This window comes from Ranitomeya imitator, chromosome 6 (genome assembly GCF_032444005.1).
Source record: "Ranitomeya imitator isolate aRanImi1 chromosome 6, aRanImi1.pri, whole genome shotgun sequence".
In the NCBI taxonomy this organism is placed as follows: domain Eukaryota; kingdom Metazoa; phylum Chordata; class Amphibia; order Anura; family Dendrobatidae; genus Ranitomeya; species Ranitomeya imitator.
The window spans coordinates 366,292,736-366,310,390 of NC_091287.1; the positions used below are offsets into that span (position 1 = coordinate 366,292,736).

The following is a 17,655-nucleotide window of genomic DNA, read 5'->3' on the forward strand; positions in this document are numbered from 1 at the left end:
GCTGTAGCTATTAAATTTAAGGGTTAAATCGCGGAAAAAATTGGCGTGGGCTCCCGCGCAATTTTCTCCGCCAGAATGGTAAAGCCAGTGACTGAGGGCAGATATTAATAGCCTAGAGAGGGTCCATGGTTATTGCCCCCCCTGGCTAAAAACATCTGCCCCCAGCTACCCCAGAAAAGGCACATCTGGAAGATGGGCCTATTCTGGCACATGGCCACTCTCTTCCCATTCCTGTGTAGCGGTGGGATATGGGGTAATGAAGGGTTAATGTCACCTTAATATTGTAAGATTAATAGGCGTCAATTATGACACCTATCCATTATTAATCCAATTGTATTAAATGGTTAAAAAACGCACACACACACATATTATTACAAAGTCTTTTAATGAAATAAAGACACAGGTTGTTGTAATATTTTATTAGACTCTTAATCCACCTGAAGACCCTCGCTCTGTAACAAAGGAAAAATAAAAAAAACAACAATATCCCATACCTTCCGATGATCTGTCATGTCCCACGCTGTAAATCCATCTGAAGGGGTTAAATAATTTTACACCCAGTAGCTCTGCTAATGCAGCTGTGCTCGTGGCTGTAAAACCCCAGCAAATGAATGGAAAGTAGGTCAATGACCTGTAGTTACCTTCATTCACGGTGATGCGCCCTCTGCTGGATGTCCTTATATGATATCGAGCGTGGGAAAATATTCAGAAAAGTTCCCAAGCTCGAGTTCATATGAGGACATCCAGCAGAGGGCGCATCACCATGAATGAAGGTAATTACAGGTCATTGACCTACATAACCTTCATTCCCCGGGTTTTACAGGCACGAGCACAGCTGCATTATAGCAGAGCTCCTGCCTGTAAAATATTCTAACCCCTTCAGATGGATTTACATCGTGGGACATATCGACAGAAGGTATGAGATATTGTTGGTTTATTATTTTGAATTTGTTACAGGTCGAGGGTCTTCATGTGGATTGAGAGTGCAATAAAATATTACAACAACCTGTGTATTTATTTCATTAAAATACTTTGCAATATTGTGTGTGTGTTTTTTTAAGCATTTCATGCTATTGGATTAATAATGGATAGGTGTCATAATTGATGCCTCTCCATTATTAATCTGGCTTAATGTCACCTTACAATAGCAAGGTGACATTAACTTTTCATTACCCCATATCCCACCGCTACACGGGAGTGGGAAGAGAGTGGCCAAGTGCCAGAATAGGCGCATCTTCCAGGTGTGCCTTTTCTGGGGTGGCTGGGGGCAGATGTTTTTAGCCAGGGGGGGCCAATAACCATGGACCCTCTCTAGGCTATTAATATCTGCCCTCAGTCACTGGCTTTACCACTCTGGTGGAGAAAATTGCGCGGGAGCCCACGTCAATTTTTTCCACGATTTAACCCTTAAATTTAATAGCTACAGTGCCCAAATTTTGCACATACACACTACTAACATTAGTAGTGTAGAAAATGCAAAAAAAAAAAAATAAAACGAAACCCGACTTTGGTTCGAAGATCGCCGACCGCTGACCCGATCCCACAGTGGGATCGGGTCGGGTTTCACGAAACCTGACTTTGCCAAAAGTCAGCGACTTTTGAAATTGTCCGATCTGTTTCGCTCAACCCTACATGTGAGGAATGCCTGCTTGTTAGGGAATTCCCACATGTATTCAGGCTGTCCAGCAGCCATAAATCATGTAGCTGAGGCAACAAAAGCAAAATCTCTGAGCACTAACAAATACTTGGAGATCACCCAAGCTTGCTTGGGGATACCCGAGCAACAATGCTATTCGCTCATCACTAATGGAAACTACTGGCATGCAGATGCCCATTTCAGGGGCTGAAAGAACACACTTTTGACCTACTGGTTAAAGGAGGGATATAGGAATGTTGAGCTACACATTGCAAAAAGCTCCCAACGTATATTGTATACTGTATAATAATACAGCCAGACTTGGTTACATAGCATCACTATATAGCACAGACACTGAAAAAGTCCTTCTGAGGTGCACAAATTTGCCTCAGTAGCCAAGATTCTGTACCACATGTTTACCCTGATCCACCTTCCTCCCTCCATGCGGATTGACAAGAGACAAGTGATCCTACACTTGGTCACTCCAAACAACTGTTTATATTTCCAGTTATAGTTTCTGACCTCTCCCCCTGCATGTTTCAAGCAGGACATGAGATCGCATGTAGTGATGCCCAAATATTTTACCAACCACAGTCACAAGAAAGCGATGGAGGCAAAATGCAATTACTATTGCTAGAGGTGAATGATGATGTGACACAACTGCCAACATGTGATGTTTTATCAGCAAGTCATGAGGAGGACCAAGGTGAGGAAGTGGAAGATGAGGTGGTGGACGATGAAGTCACTGACTCAACCTGGGAAGATGACATGCATAGCAAGGACAGCACTGCACAGGGGGAAGGAACCATACCACCACAACAGTCATGAAAGGGCAGAGTGGTGTCCAGAAACACAGAACAGGCAAGTGTTCCCCAGAGTACCAACACAGGTAAAGTTGCCAGGCCAAGGTTTAGGTGTTGCTGAGTCTGGCACTTTTTTAAAGGCAGTCCAGTTAACCAACAAAATGTAATTAGAAATATCTGCAATGCCAGCATCAGAAGGGCAGTACAACTACCTGCCTGACCACCAACAGCATGCTCAGGCATATGACAGCAAAGTACTCGACTAATTGGGCCGAATACTAGGGTGCAAAACAGTGTCTGCCGTTCTATGTGAATGTAAAGCCAATGTCCATAACGCAGGCAAAAATGCCTCCCACTCTGTCGTTGCACACTTGCAACCACCCTTAGCAACCATGTCCACTTTCTTGTCTCAGCATAGTGTTCAGTTGTCCTTACCCCAGTTTTTATTGCGCAAGCGGAAATATGTAGCCACTAGTGTTGAGCGATACCGTCCGATACTTGAAAGTATCGGTATCGGATAGTATCGGCCGATACCCGAAAAGTATCGGATATCGCCGATACCGATATCCGATACCAATACAAGTCAATGGGACACCAAGTATCGGAAGGTATCCTGATGGTTCCCAGGGTCTGAAGGAGAGGAAACTCTCCTTCAGGCCCTGGGATCCATATTAATGTGTAAAATAAAGAATTAAAATAAAAAATATTGATATATTCACCTCTCCGGCGGCCCCTGGACATCACCGTGGGTAACCGGCAGGCTTCTTTGTTTAAAATGAGCGCGTTTAGGACCTGAGGAATGACGTCGCGGCTTCTGATTGGTCGCGTGTCGCCCATGTGACCGCCACGAGACCAATCAGAAGCCGCGACGTCATTCCTCAGGTCCTAAATTCCTAGAATGAGGAGTTTAGTGCCTGAGAATGACGTCGCGGCTTCTGATTGGTCGCGTGGCGGTCACATGGGCGGCACGCGACCAATCAGAAGCCGCGACGTCATTCCTCAGGTCCTAAACGCGCTCATTTTAAACAAAGAAGCCTGCCGGTTACCCGCGGTGATGTCCAGGGGCCGCCGGAGAGGTGAATATATCAATATTTTTTATTTTAATTCTTTATTTTACACCTCACTATGGATCCGACACCGATACCCGATACCACAAAAGTATCGGATCTCGATATCGGAATTCCAATACCGCAAGTATCGGCCGATACCCGATACTTGCGGTATCGGAATGCTCAACACTAGTAGCCACCCATCCACCCAACCACAGGCCACAAAAGTGCTTTGTTATTGTCTCTCAGGTTGTCATCACATAGGGAGTTCTCACACTGCATTCAAAATTTCAAAGCGGTACAGGAGACTTTGTACAGTAAGTACAGAAGATCCTGGCCTCCTCCACTTCAAGATAAGTAGATGCGAAACGCTCCACTATATTGCTCAGCGGTGTTGATGAAATAACAGTCCTTGATGCTGCTAGATTAAACTAATAGCTTTTTTTGGACAAATTCAAATATATTCTAATAATTCTAGTAATACTGCTCTTATTTGCAATTCATGTAGGGTGAAATGTCACAGTAGTGATAGCGTATTACAGGGATCTAGTCAGGGATTATTATCACCTTATAGTCCTTGCTGTTGCAACCTAAGAAAAAAATATCAAGGTAGCATCTATTATATTCCATGTGAATACCGCTGTTATCTCAGTTTAATGTAGGCATAGGTGCAAGATATCATCTGCTGGAAATGATTGAGCATTCTGGTCACATACATCTTTTCCACAGTTCATAACTTGATTGCTTTTTTCCATGCACTCATTGACAGATTCATGTTTTTACAGTGATCTGTACACAGAAATTCATTAAAGCAGGCAGGGTTGCTTGCATTCTTCCAAATACAGGGATATTCTTGAGCAAAACCTGTTTTTGTATATCAGTGATTTGATAATGGGACAGAGGTTCACCCTCCAACAAGACAATGACTCAAAGCATACTGCTAAAGCAACACTTGAGTGGTTTAAGGGGAAACAGGTAAATGCTTTGGAGTGGCCTATTCAAAGCCCAGGCCTTAGTCCAATTGAGAATCTGTGGCCAGACTTCAAGATAGCTGTTCACCAGAGGGAACCATCTAACTTGAAGTTTCTGGAGCAGTTTTGCCTCTACAAATGGACAAAACTCCCAGTGGCAAGATGTGGAAGTCTCAAAGAGACTTATCCAAAGCGACTCACAGCGGTAATTGCCTCAAAAAGAGTACTGACTTCAGGGGGGTGAATAGTTATGGTTATGGCGCACTCAGTCAAGGGGTTCAAGAGAGGCCTGGATGTCTTCCTGGAGCATAGCAATATTGTATCTTACAGTTATTAGGTTCTTTAGAAGGACATAGATCTGTGGATTTATTCTGACGGATTATAGGCTGAACTGGATGGACAAATGTCTTTTTCGGCCTTGCTAACTATGTAACTATGTAATGAAGTTTTCAGTTGATATAAAAAATGTGAAATCAGCTTACCAAGCTTCCTGGTGATACCCTTGAATCAGCCAACGCCTTGCACGGATCTGGAGGAGTAGTCCAATACAGCACAATGAAAGAGAGGAAAATCCAGCAATAGGCGTGGATGAACTGAAAAATCACTTTTATTCCATACTAGCTGAAGAGCCCGGCATTGCCTGGGCATAGTAAATATCTGTGGTTAATTATAGCACCTCACTTCTCTTATTTTCCCATCACGCCTCTCATTTTCCCCCTCACATCTCTCATTTTCTCCCTTACACCTCTCATTTTCCCCCTCACTCCTCTTATTTTCCCCCTCACTCCTCTCATTCCCCCATCACTACTCTCATTCCCCCTAACACTTGTCATTTCGACCTCACATCTGTCATTTTCCGATCACTCCACTATTTTCCCTCACTCCCCTCATTTTGCACTCACACCTTTTCATTTTCACCTCACACCCCTCATTTTCACCACACACCTCTCATTTTCCCCCAGTATATACATGTTTGTCATCTCCGTTATATATAGTATACACCTGTATGTTATCTCCTGTATACAGTATATACCTGTATGTCATCTCCCCTGTAAATAGTATATACCTGCTGTATGTCATCTCTTCCTGTATATTGTATATACCTATATGTCATCTCCTCCTGTATATAGTATATACCTGTATGTCATCTCTTTTGTATATACTATATACCTGTATGTCATCTCCTGCATATAGTATATACCTGTATATCATCTCCCCTGTATATAGTATATGCCTGCTGTATGTCATCTCCTCCTCTATATAACTATGTGTCATCTCCTCTTTTATATAGTTTATACCTGTATCTCATCTCCTCCTGTATATAGTATATACATGTGTCATCTCCTCCTGTATATAGTATATACCTGTAAGTCATCTCCTCCTGTATATAGTATATACCTGTGTGTCATCTGCTCCTGTATATAGTATATATCTGTAAGTCATCTCCTCCTGTATATAGTATGTACCTGTACGTCATCTCCTCCTGTATATAGTATATATCTGTGTGTCATCTCCTCCTGTATATAGTATATATCTGTGTGTCATCTCCCCTGTATATAGTATATACCTGTGTGTCATCTCCTGTATATAGTATATACCTGTGTGTCATCTCCTCCTGTATATAGTAGATATCTGTGTGTCATCTCCCCTGTATATAGTATGTACCTGTATGTCATCTCCTCCTGTATATAGATATACCTTTGTATTATCTCCTCCTGTATATAGTATATACCTGTGTGTCATCTCCCCTGTATATAGTATATACCTGTGTGACATCTCCCCTGTATATAGTATACACCTGTGTGTCATCTTCCCTGTATATAGTATGTACCTGTATGTCATCTCCCCTGTATATAGTATGTACCAGTGTGTCATCTCCTCCTGTATATATTATATACCTGTGTGTCATCTCCCCTGTATATAGTATATATGTGTGTGTCATCTCCTCCTGTATATAGTATATTCCTGTATGTCATCTCCTTCTGTATATAGTATATACCTGTGTGTCATCAACCCTGAATATAGTATATATGTGTGTGTCATCTCTCCTGTATATAGTATATACCTGTGTGTCATCTCCTCCTGTATATAGTATATATCTGTGTGTCATTTCCTCCTGTATTAGACCTCATTCACACGTTATTTGCTCAGTATTTTTACCTCAGTATTTGTAAGCTAAATTGGCAGCCTGATAAATCCCCAGCCAACAGGAAGCCCTCCCCCCTGGCAGTATATATTAGCTCACACATACACATAATAGACAGGTCATGTGACTGACAGCTGCCGTATTTCCTATATGGTACAGTTGTTGCTCTTTTAGTTTGTCTGCTTATTAATCAGATTTTTATTTTTGAAGGATAATACCAGACTTGTGTGTGTTTTAGGGCGAGTTTCATGTGTCAAGTTGTGTGTGTTGAGTTGCGTGTGGCGACATACATGTAGCAACTTTTGTGAGATGAGTTTTGTGTGGCGACATGCGTGTAGCAATTGTTTGTGTGTCGAGTTGCATGTGACAGGTTAGTGTAGCAAGTTGTGTGCAGCAAGTTTTGCACGTGGTGAGTTTTATGTGTGGTGTGTTTTGAGTATGAGCAAGTTTTGTGTGAGGCAACTTTTGCATGTGTTGCAACTTTTGTGCATGTGGCAATTTTTCCGCGTGTGCAAGTTTTGCATGTGGCGAGTTTTCCATGAGGTGAGTTTTGCACGTGTGGCGAGTTTTGCGTGAGCCTAGTTTTGCATGTGGCGAGTTTTGCGCGTGGCGAGTTTTGAGTGGCGACTTTTGTGTTTCAACTTTTATGTGGCGAGATTGGTGTATGTGTGGTGAAATGTGTGCTGAGGGTGATATGTGTTCAAGCACGTGGTTAGTGTGTGTCGCATTTTGTGTGTGTGTTCATATCCCCATGTGTGGTGAGTATCCCATGTCGGGGCCCCACTTTAGAAGCTGTACGACATATACTCTGGTGCCATCGCACTCACTCTTTAAGTCCCCCTTGTTCACATGTCAATTTGCCTCCAACACTCTCCTTTTACTTTTTCCCCATTATGTAGATAGGGGCAAAATTGTTTGGTGAATTGGAACGTGCGGGGTTAAAATTTTGCCTCACAACATAGCCTATGACGCTCTCAGGGTCCAGACGTGTGACTGTGCAAAATTTTGTGGCTGTAGCTGCGACTGTGCAGATGCCAATCCCGGACATACACACATACACACATACACACACACTGTTAAATATTAATTATTCTTATTTTTATTCTGTACCGAGCACATGGTTTCTTGCTGACACTATCAAAAGCTATTTCTGTGTATGTAGCTCAGAGTATAAGTTAACTCCATATACAGAGGACACGTGATCTGTGTTGAACATATATAAACGTCTCTTGGGAGGGTGTGGGGGCTTTTTGTCACGTGGGACGGTCACCTCCTGCCTGCACATTCATTCTCCATGGACAACAGATGAAGAAGCAACAGCTGATAACGGAAGCCATGATGACCTTCGAACTTCACACAGACAGATGACTTTTACCATTCAGGACCTTGGGAAAGATGAGTAACAAGACAAGCGCTGATATTTACACATGGACACTCTGTTCGTAACTGTTTTGCTGCAATGGTGGATAATTCAATAAACCACTATACTTCAGAATATCATGACATTTTTCTTTTAAGAATAACGCACCTGGTTAAGTCTTGATTAGATATTTTTGCGCAATAACCATTTTTAACATTGGCCTAGCCAGCCAGTTTTGATTTTTTGTGCTATTTTTGCGTGAATTTCCTTCTTCTTGCACACGGGGGAAGACAGAAGAGTTCCGCTAGATTGTGCAAGTATTCAAGAATTCCACTTCAAAACTTCAAGTCACAAAGAACTCATACAAGAACCTACGAATTACGGAGACTTTAACAGGTGTCAGACGGTTTGACAAGCAGTAGCATCGAATGTGCTGAAAATAGCCGTGCTGAAGTCCGGAGCCCAGCGTTGTAAAAGCAAAGCGACTACAAGCTGAGATTTCAAGGTAAGACGAATGGATTTGATTAATTCATATGCTAAATCAAATCAGATAGAATTTGTAAGTTTGTACGGATCTAGCTTAGAAATATTTTGGTCTAATTTATTTTCAGAATGCAGAACCGCGAATTTGAAGTTAGATTCTAAACTAATGTGTAGGAAAAAAGAAAAAGAGCAACTGAAAAATATTTTACATATGGTTTATGTATTTAACGAGTTTGTGACAGAGAAGTCCAAAAAAGACAGTGTAGAAAGAATTTCTAAGGAAATGGAAATTAATGATGTTCCCAAGATTGACTGTAATGGGAAGAGTGAGGAAGATGTGACACACGTGTCTGCGATGACGATGACCACCCAAAGTGACATTGACTTTGTGACACAAGATGAAAAACAAGATGGAGGAAGCGTAGGAGAAACTGACAAAGATGATCTACGAGGGACAGATGTACCATTGCCCTTAAAAATAGACGACTCAGAGGCCCAGCTCCAACCTAATTCTTGAAAAATCTTGCTAAAATTATGCAAAACCATTCCTGCATATGATGACAAAATCCATGTGTGCAGAAATTCAGAGATATTTGAGAGTTTTGCTGATAAGTTTGATTTGACTAATGTGCAGAGAAATCAATTGTTTAAAATTTGGATTCCGGGAAATTTTATCAGGAGATTTTCATTAAAAAGGCAGAATGATGAGATCCATGAAGAGATGACTGATGTAGAAAGATTAAGAATTTTGATTTTCTGTGGATTAAAAGAAAATTATCCAGATCTTGATATTCTTCTAAAATTGAAGATTGGCCGGGAAGAATGTACGTTTACTTTTATGGCCATTTTTGAAAGGATTTATAAATTGATCTGTACGAATTTGAATCAACAATCCATGATAAATTGTTTTGTAAACAAGTTTAAATTCTTAAATCCTGTATCTCGTGCAATTGCTTCACAGAAAGATTCTTTATACGAATGCGCAAAATCCCTTGATTTTTCTAGAAAACACGAGAATCTTGAAAGGAAAACACATTTTACTAAGTTTTTGAAACCAGGCAGAATTCAATCTTATCAAAAGCCAAAATCAAAATCTTCAAATCTGATCCAAAATCAAATCTATGAAGTACGAAGAAAATTACATATTTGCTACAAACCCTATGAAACGATTCAGGAATCTATCAAAGAAATTCCTCTGAATGGGTTAAATGCTGAAGGCTCAGATCTGTCTGCAAAGATGGCGGAAATTGACAGATGGAAGCAGGTGAGTATCTCAGGGGGTGAGCTGAACACTCCATTATCACCGCTCTTCAAAGAGTCCATAGGGTTAAAAATGACCTTATTAAATAGAGCTTTCCAACAGATTATCGACAGAGAGTTACATTTTGGGATAGGAATTGGCTAAAAATGTAATTATATTATATGATGAGTTATACAATGTATTATTTATTAATGTAATTATTTTATTCTATATAATTCTGCAGTTACATATATTAATATAATATACAGTAAATACTGTAGCATATTTGTATAAGTAGAGATAATATTAACTGCATTTTTATTTATATAGTGAAATAATTAAAATTTACTCCAATAAAAATATTTAGAATTATAATTAAATACATTTATTAAATATATACATATGTATAAGATATTTAAATTATTTTGTTTTTAAATAAATATGAAATTAACCTTTATCTTTCATTTTCCCTTAAGAATTTTACTTTCAAAGCAAGAATTGAACAAAAAATACCTGTTTCATGAATTTATGTCTTATTCACATAGGAAGCTATATTAACTGCATGATTTTTATATATTTAACACTTAAAAATAAATAATATATCTAACAACCTAAAAATGTGTGTACTACATGTAAATTTTCTTTCTGTAATAATCTAAAACGTGTTTTTTTTCCTCCCACTGCATGGTGTGACATATGTGAGTTAAAGATATCATATAGCCTTGTTTTAGTTTTAGGAATTTCCCTCAGCTTTACATGCAAATGGATTCCTGTACCGAAATAGCGTTGGAACATTCAACTCGGGTTTCATGTAAATGGAGGAGTCCTTTCTATAGGTTAAAACATAGTGTTAGATAATATTTGGGGAATATTCAAAGGAATATTAGAATACTAAATTTAATAGATTACAATGCGCATTGATTGATAATTAGGATACAATATTTTGGGTTAATATATGTGTATTCTTTGTATGTGTAAAATGTATTGTGAACGTCTATGTGTGTCACAGTTTGAGTGACAGGTGACGGATGAGAGCAGCTGCTGAGTGAATTTGACAAAAGAATGACCAGAGCGTGGTATGTGGAATGTGGAATGTGTATGCACAGTTTGACAGAGGCCTTATGATTCATGGTATGTTGGAGAAGAAAAAAAAACTTTGTGTTTAATTTAATAATAGCATTCAGTCAAATTATTAGAATATTAAGATATATTTAAATATTATTATTCAACATATATTTCTTGAGTGATTATTATTTAACTAGATGGCAGCCCGATTCTAAAGAATCGGGAGTCTAGAATCCATATATACTTTATTTATTCAAATGTAAGAATAATACAATTAATAAATAATAGTAAGAAAGAACAAAAATAATAGGCAGTATATGGAGAAAACACCAAACAAAAGTTCAAAATTGGTGTGAAAATGTCACTGAACCACTTCGCAACTAAATATATATAGTTTTGGTAAATGGTATTATCATTTTTTTGACGAAATTCGGCAGGAGCTTGAAGAGCAACGTCACTGGGCCCGCCTCCATGCAGTAGAAACTTGCTGTGAGGTAAAAATTCAAAAATCACACCAAAATGGCGGGCGGAGTGTGTCACAGTACGGCACGTTTCTGATTGGTCGCTCGCAGCAGGCGGCAACCAATCAGACACTGGACACTGTTGACGTCACTTATCTCCGGACATTAGCTCCGGACATTAGCTCCGGACATTAGCTCCGGACATTATCTCCGCACTTTAGCTCCGGACATTAGCTCCGGACATTAGCTCCGGACAAAGCCACGGAAGTTGGCACAAATTGCAGGAAGTAGTATTCTAGGCAATTAATCTCCGGACATTAGCTCCGGACATTAGCTCCGGACATTAGCTCCGGACAAAGCCACGGAAGTTGGCACAAATTGCAGGAAGTAGTATTCTAGGCAATTATATATTAGACTAGATGGCAGCCCGATTCTAAAGAATCGGGAGTCTAGAATCCATATATACTTTATTTATTCAAATGTAAGAATAATACAATTAATAAATAATAGTAATAAAGAACAAAAATAATAGGCAGTGTATGGAGAAAACACCAAACAAAAGTTCAAAATTGGTGTGAAAATGTCACTGAACCACTTCACAACTAAATATATATAGTTTTGGTAAATGGTATTATCATTTTTTTGACGAAATTCGGCAGGAGCTTGAAGAGCAACCTCACTGGGCCCGCGTCCACGCAGTAGAAACTTGCTGTGAGGTAAAAATTGAAAAATCACACCAAAATGGCGGGCGGAGTGTGTCACAGTACGGCACGTTTCTGATTGGTCGCTCGCAGCAGGCGGCAACCAATCAGACACTGGACACTGTTGACGTCACTTATCTCCGGACATTAGCTCCGGACATTAGCTCCGGACATTAGCTCCGGACATTAGCTCCGGACAAAGCCACGGAAGTTGGCACAAATTGCAGGAAGTAGTATTCTAGGCAATTATATATTAGATAAGTACAATAATGCATCAATATGATTTTTCTAGAAAACCTACATTTAGAACATTTTCCCAAATGATAATTTTATGATATTCAGTGTTTTTTTATGGTTACATAGATGAGTACACATCTTCAAACAAATATATGGCACAAGTTGATATGACAGTTATAAAAAGAATTACTTTTCACTTGGGTTTCTACAAATTAATTTTTTCATAAAATAATATTTTTTTGATATTAAGGGGGAAATGTGTTTTTGATCCTGATCACATCATCACATTTCATCAATACCTCTTCTTCCCACATTTTAATAAAGAAGAAATATTAATAAGGTATTATTGGGTATAATAACAATAAATATTATAAATTTCATTTTTTTCCTCAATTAAGGGTATTATGTGCAAAGTTGCATAATTTCAATATTTTGGTAATCCAAGGTCAAGACAACATTTAGATGATGAAAATATTAAGGGAACGTGTTACTGAGACATAACCTCAGCATTTGTCATCAACATATAAAGGCCTTATTCTTATTTTTATTTTTTATTCTCATTTTTATTTTTCATTTTTCATCAACAAGTGAAGGCCTTATTTTAATTTTTCATTTTTAATTTTTTCTTCAGTTTTTATTCTTAATTTTTATTTTTTATCTCAAGAAAAAAATCAATATTTAATAAAGTAATGTCTACAAGCATATTGCTTTATCAAATATGGTGATCATATGGTTTCATTATATAAGAAATGTTTCAATCCTGAGTTAAATACAACAATTCTTTCACTCATTCATTCATTTATTCCTATATATATTCTTATTTTGGTTCATGGCTATACATACTTACATATTATTGGTCTACTGAACATAAATTAATAAAGTTTTAATACTAAATATCAGCACTTGTTACATAAAAGACACACTGACATCTATGGGTTCAAAAATAAATTACACCTATGACATAAAAATGTCCAATCACATGAAGAATATGGTTAATAATATACTATCATTTATTATTACTATTACTATTATTATTATTATTATTATTATTATTTTATTTTTCCAAATATAAAATCCATTTTAATATCATTTAATAATTATATGGATATTATTGATTGCTATGGTACGCTGTGATATTATAAGTTAGGGAAATTACCAGATTTGGTATAGAATAGGGAATGAAGACTTCAATCAAGATACTGACGTTGCGTTAATAAAGACTTTACATTTTTCTAAATTCAATTGATTCTAAAAAGTTGCAAGAAGAAAAGCCGTTATCCAGAAGTTCCACAAGGTAACAATGCTATGATTTCTGAGTAATAATAGACTGTGTCAAATACAATTCATGTCACTACTGACAACAACTACAGCATCCATCACTGACAACTGAGTACAGTATCAAAAATGAACTGTGTTATTACGTTTTTATCACGTTCCAGTGGTTTCCTATCACCTATAAGACTTCCATGAAAGCTGGTGAACACTCAGGTAATTGTCAGGACGCTACAACAATCCTGACATGTGTCCTGTGCACTAAGGACTGGTTATGGTGCTGTTTGGCAAGGAAGAGTCAATGTAACCCTTGCTGTGCTGACCAAAGACGTCACACCTGTCCCAAGACCAGTGCGGATGATTTGAGGATTCCAGATGATTTCCAAGGCGAGCCAATGTAAGTCCAGGTCTCTAAAGGTGACACTGCACAGATATTAAAGCGACATTTCATCTATGAACTTTGTTTTCTTATCAACATTTGAATTTATGGACTTTGATTGACACATGACACACAGTCTCTACATATCTACATGCTATCATCTATTACAAAAGACTTATAATAAAGATTGTTTTAAAAGAACCAAGAAGACATCAATATGAAGACCAGATGACATCAGACTTGAGATGCTTCAAGTAGATATAGGGAAGTATAATATATATATTTTATATAAATATTAATCACGGCTTACCATAACATGAAGTTACATATCATTATATTATTGAGAACATATAACAATATTATTATTGATATTATTTATTACATCATTTTGCCAAAGAAGAAAGTAGATCTTATTATTATTTTAATTTGAGGGTTCCAATCAATGTCTGTCACCCTCAAAAGGGGGAATTGTTAAATATTAATTATTCTTATTTTTATTCTGTACCGAGCACATGGTTTCTTGCTGACACTATCAAAAGCTATTTCTGTGTATGTAGCTCAGAGTATAAGTTAACTCCATATACAGAGGACACGTGATCTGTGTTGAACATATATAAACGTCTCTTGGGAGGGTGTGGGGGCTTTTTGTCACGTGGGACGGTCACCTCCTGCCTGCACATTCATTCTCCATGGACAACAGATGAAGAAGCAACAGCTGATAACGGAAGCCATGATGACCTTCGAACTTCACACAGACAGATGACTTTTACCATTCAGGACCTTGGGAAAGATGAGTAACAAGACAAGCGCTGATATTTACACATGGACACTCTGTTCGTAACTGTTTTGCTGCAATGGTGGATAATTCAATAAACCACTATACTTCAGAATATCATGACATTTTTCTTTTAAGAATAACGCACCTGGTTAAGTCTTGATTAGATATTTTTGCGCAATAACCATTTTTAACACACACATTCAGCTTTATATATTAGATTTTAAAATATCAATCCACATATATCAATTGCCGGGCACATAGCTACATGTTCTGACAATTGATATATGTGGATTGATTTTTTTAAATATGGAATAAAAGTGATTTTTTAGTTCACCCACACCTATTGCTGGATTTTACTTTCTTTTGAAGTTTTCAGTTATTTTGTCCTATTTGTTGTTTGCCCCACAATAAAAAGAAAACTAAATGTTCACAGTCGTAGGCATGTTCTTTACAAGAACTAATGCAAACCCTCAAAAAACCTAGTTTGCGAAGTAACAAAATACGAAAAATGCCAATGGAGTGAATACTTTTGCAAGACAATGTATTATATGTTCTACTCTAAATATTGCAAGCATTGGTTTATTCAACATTTGTACTACTGTGGCTACCCCTGGTTAGAACACAGCCTGAATTGTAAGTTTAGAACAGCTGTAAAATATTTGTTATGTTTACTTCAGAAATACTGCATGTTTTAGCCTTAAGGCATTTACTATGTTCTGAGCGAAAGCAAAATGATGCTGGAAAATTGAAAGAATGCAAATAAAACAGCATAACTCACAAATATCTTAACCTTTTGAGCGTCTGGCAGATCAGCTTAGATCCAACATGTTTAATATAGTCTCTAACTTTATTTCGCAGTGTTGCATACAGTGCCTTGTGAAAATATTTGGCCCCCTGGATCTTTTCAACCTTTTCCCACATATCATGCTTCAAACATAAAGATACCAAACGTAAATTTTTGGTGAAGAATCAACAACAAGTGGAACACAGTTGTGAAGTTGAACAAAATTTATTGGTTATTTTAAATTTTTGTGGAAATTCAAAAACTGAAAAGTGGGGAGTGCAATATTATTCGGCCCCTTTAACTTAACACTTTGTTGCCCCACCTTTGCTGTGATTACAGCTGCAAGTTGCTTGGGGTATGTCTCTATCAATTTTGTACATTGAGAGACTAAAATTCTTGCCCATTCTTCCTTGGCAAACAGCTCGAGCTCAGTGAGGTTTGAGATCGTTTGTGAACAGCAGTATTCAGCTCTTTCCACAGATTCTCAATTGGATTGAGGTCTGGACTTTGACTTGGCCATTCTAACACCTGGATACTTTATTTGTGAACAATTCCATTGTAGATTTTGCTTTATGTTTGGGATCATTGTCTTGTTGGAATACAAATCTCCATCCCAGTCTCAGGTCTTTTGCAGACTCCAACAGGTTTTCTTCAAGAATGGTCCTGTATTTGGCTCGATCCATCTTCCCATCATTTTTAACCATCTTCCCTGTCCCTGCTGAAGAAAAGCAGGCCCAAACCATGATGCTGCCACCACCATGTTTGACAGTGGGGATGGTGTGTTCAGGGTGATGAGCTGTGTTGCCTTTACGCCAAACATATTGTTTGGCATTGCTGCCAAAAAGTTCGATTTTGGTTTCATCTGACCAGAACACCTTCTTCCACATGTTTGGTGTGTCTCCCAAGTGGCTTGTTGCAAGCTTTAAAGGACACTTTTTATGGATATCTTTGAGAAATTACTTTCTTCTTGCCACTCTTCCATAAAGGCTAGATTTGTGCATTGTACGACTGATTGATGTCCTATGGACAGACTGTCCCACCTCAGCTGTAGGTCTCTGCAGTTCATCCAGAGTGATCATGGGCCTGTTGGCTGCATCTCTGATCAGTTTTCTCCTTGTTTGAGATGAAAGTTTAGAGGGACAGCCGGGTCTTGGTAGATTTGCAGTGATATGATACTCCTTCCATTTCAATATGATCGCTTGTACAGTGCTCCTTGGGATGTTTAAAATTTTGGAAATCATTTTGTATCCAAATCCGGCTTTAAACTTCTCCACAACAGTATCACGGACCTGCCTGTTGTGTTCCATGGTCTTCATAGTAACGTAGTCATTAAGGTTGAAAGAAGACTTTAAGTCCATCTAGTTTAACCCATAGCCTAACCTAACATGCCCTAACATGTTGATCCAGAGGAAGGCAAAATAAACCCATGTGGCAAGAGTAAGCTCCATATTGGGAAAAAAAATTCCTTCCCAACTCCACATACGGCAATCAGACTAGTTCCCTGGATCAACGCCCTATCAAGGAATCTAGTATATATAACCTGGAACATTATACTTTTCAAGAAAGGTATCCAGTCCCCTCTTAAATTTTAGTAATGAGTCACTCATTACATAATATGGCAGAGAGTTCCATAGCCTCACTGCTCTTACAATAAAGAATCTGCATCTGTTATTATGCTTAAACCTTCTTTCCTCCAGGCGTAGAGGATGGCCCCTTATCCCTGTCTCAAGTCTATGATTAAAAAGATCATCAGAAAGGTCTTTGAACTGTCCTCACATTTATTTATACATTAAAATAAGATCACCCCTTAGCCTTCGTTTTTCCAAACTACAAAGTCCCAAGTGTAATAACCTATCTTGGTATTGCAAACCCCATATTCCTCCAATAACCTTGGTCGCTCTTCTCTGCACCCGCTCTAGTTCAGCTATGTCTTTCTTATACACCAGAGACCAGAACTGTACACAGTATTCTAAGTGTGGTCGAACTTGAACTAGTGACTTGTATAGAGGTAAAGTGATGTTTTCCTCATGAGCATCTATGCCTCTTTTAATGCATCCCATTATTTTATTTACCTTTGTAGCAGCTGCCTGACACTGGCCACTGAACATGAGTTTGTCATACACCCAGGTCCTTTTCATTGATGGTTTTGCCCAGTGTTTTACAATTAAGCACATAGTTATACAGCTTATTGATTCTACCCAAGTGCATGACCTTACATTTATCCCCCTTAAAGCTAATTTGCCATGCATCAGCCCAAGCTTCTAGTTTATATAAATCATCCTATCATAAA

The 17,655-nt window shown here is 38.3% G+C and overlaps 1 protein-coding gene across 1 annotated transcript in view; it reads right to left on the reverse strand.

Moving 5' to 3' along the window:
• Window positions 1–17,655, reverse strand: part of DOK6 (docking protein 6) — a 1,072,099-nt gene that overhangs the window by 232,777 nt on the left and 821,667 nt on the right. The gene's annotated exons all lie outside the window — the stretch shown is intronic.